Source organism: Dromiciops gliroides, chromosome 1, assembly GCF_019393635.1.
Source record: "Dromiciops gliroides isolate mDroGli1 chromosome 1, mDroGli1.pri, whole genome shotgun sequence".
Classification (NCBI taxonomy): domain Eukaryota; kingdom Metazoa; phylum Chordata; class Mammalia; order Microbiotheria; family Microbiotheriidae; genus Dromiciops; species Dromiciops gliroides.
This window is the reverse complement of record NC_057861.1, coordinates 335484522-335486991: the sequence shown is the minus strand read 5'-3', so window position 1 is coordinate 335486991 and position 2470 is coordinate 335484522. Positions and strand designations below refer to the sequence as shown.

Sequence of the window (2470 nt, the reverse complement as noted above, 5' to 3'; positions counted from 1 at the left end):
GAGAAAGAGACACACAGAGAGAGACAGAGAAAGAGATACAGAGAGACAGACAGAGAGAGACAGACAGAGACAGAGAGAGAGGGACAGCGAGTGAAGGTAAAGGAGCAGAAAGGAACAAGGAGTGAGAGGGAGGGAGGCAGAGGGACAGACGAATGAAAACACAGAGAAATAGATATGATCATAGGACCTATGCTTTATAAAGATGGTGAATGAATGAACCAGAAACTTTCTTTTAACCAAAAAAAATGTTTTTAAAGTTTGTTTTAAAAGAAAGCAGAGGGGTTAAGTTCTGGGCCCACGACTGGCAACATGGCTAAACGCACCAAGAAGGTCACAATTGTTGGTAAATATAGAACACATTATGGTGCATCCCTCAGAAAAATGGTGAAGAAAATTGAAATTAGCCAGCATGCCAAGTATACCTGATCCTTCTGTGGCAAGACCAAAATGAAGAGACAGGGCTGTGGGTATATGGCATTGTGGATCCTGTATGAAAACAGTAGCTGGTGGTGCATGGATCTACAATACCACCTCTGCAGTTACAGTCAAATCTGCCATCAGAAGACTGAAGGAATTGAAAGACCAGTAAAATCTTCTCCCCATCAAATATCTGTAGCCCATAGTCCAACAATAAATGGGTTAATTTATGGAATAAAAAAAATCACTGTGGTTTAAGAAAAAAAAGCAGGGGTAGTGGCAGAACAACAAAGGAGTCCCTGGGGCATGACTCATCCAAGCAAAGGTTTTTCTGGCTCAAGCCTCCTGAAGAGTTGAGGAGTACTGTCTGGAGGCCACAATTTAAGGACCGCAGATAAGCTGGAGAGCATCCCAGAGAAAGTGACCAAGGTGGTGAAGTATATTGAGTCCACCTGGTAAGAGGACTGGTTGAAGTCACTGGAAATATCAAGCCTGGAGAGAAGACTTGTGCATGACTGGATAACTGTCTTCAAATATCTGAAGGGCTGTGACATGATAGAGGAATTGATTTTCTCTGTTTGGCCCCAGAGAGCAGACCCAGAAGCAAGGGACAAAACTTGCAAAGAGAACACTTTAAGCTTGAAGTCAGGAAAACAATTGTAACTGAGCTGTCCAAAAGCTGAATGGAATGTAATTGACTTGGCCCAGAACTTCCTCATCCCTTCCCTGTTTTCAGTATCAGCTGCTATCTCAGGGGTCCTGTGGTTTTCTCCTAGCTTGGAGCCACATGGTTCCCCAGAGGGAAACTAGAATCTGTATTTGTCCAATTAACTTTCCTCCAACTATCTCAATTCTAGTTCTGTGTCTTTGTGTATACTGTCCCTTTTAAAGGTCAAATCCAAGCGTATATCACAGGTATTTGTTTCATTAACTGTTCAATAATTATTCACAAAGGTACAGTGTATAGAGCCCTGGGCCTGGAATCAGGAAGACCTGAATTCAGATCTGACCTCAAACACTAGCTGTGTGACCTTGGATAAATCAGTTAACCCTGTTTGCCTCAGTTTCCTCATGTGTAAAATGAACTGGAGAAGTAAATGGCAAACCACCCCAGTATCTTTGCCAAGAAAATACCAAATGTGGTCACAAAGAGTCAGACACAACTGATATGACTGAACAACAACAATAAATTTTTTATTAATGTTATTGTCAAAGCAGGACAACAGCACCTGCCTTGACAAAGAGATAAGACTTTATGCATGTTAATTTATTTAACAAGGAATTAACCTTGAGAGAGTAACACAAGAGGACACACTTTATTTTCTCTTCTAGTTAAAAAATTTGCAGCCCCTGAAAATTATACCAGTCCATAGGCATTCCCATAATCAATAGTCTTTTGTGAGGACCCAGACATCTCATATTAGATGGTCCTAGAGCTTACGCCCCCTCCCATCACATAATTGAACAATGGTCCTCTAGGCTCATACCTGTCTTAGTGCTTTCACAAATCTATCTAAAGTTAGTTACTGCTAAAGCAAAAAGTTTAACCTTAAAACTAAGCTTAAGGCAAAATCAATGACCATAGACAAGACTAACATTCTAAATCCATTCCTAATTTATCTTTATTCATAACAAAATTGCCATAATTAATATGGACACTAAAACACAGAGGGTCAAACAAATACTTCACTTTTTAGTTGTATAAACTAGACAAGAATTACAACAAAATACAATCAGAATGGTACTTAATTTATACTCAAAAGATCTGGGTTTGAAATTCTGCTCTTCCAGTTATTAGAGAGAAGCAATGCAGTGTAATATATTTCAAAGGAAGAGCAAAAGTATAGACCAACATCTCACACCATATACTAAAATAAGGTAAAAATGGTTACATGATTTACACATAAAGGGTAACATCATAAGCAAACTAAGAGAGTATAGAATAGTTTATCTGTCAGTTTTATGGACTGGAGAAGAATTTAGGACCAAAGAAGATGTAGAGAGTATTACAAAATGTAAGATAGATAATTTTGATTATATAAAATTTAAAAGC

The 2470-nt window shown here is 38.7% G+C and overlaps 1 pseudogene; it reads left to right on the top strand.

Annotated features, from left to right (window-relative positions):
- Positions 1–309: 309 nt before the first annotated feature.
- On the top strand, positions 310–607 carry LOC122736333 (annotated as a pseudogene).
- The last annotated feature ends 1863 nt before the right edge of the window (positions 608–2470 follow it).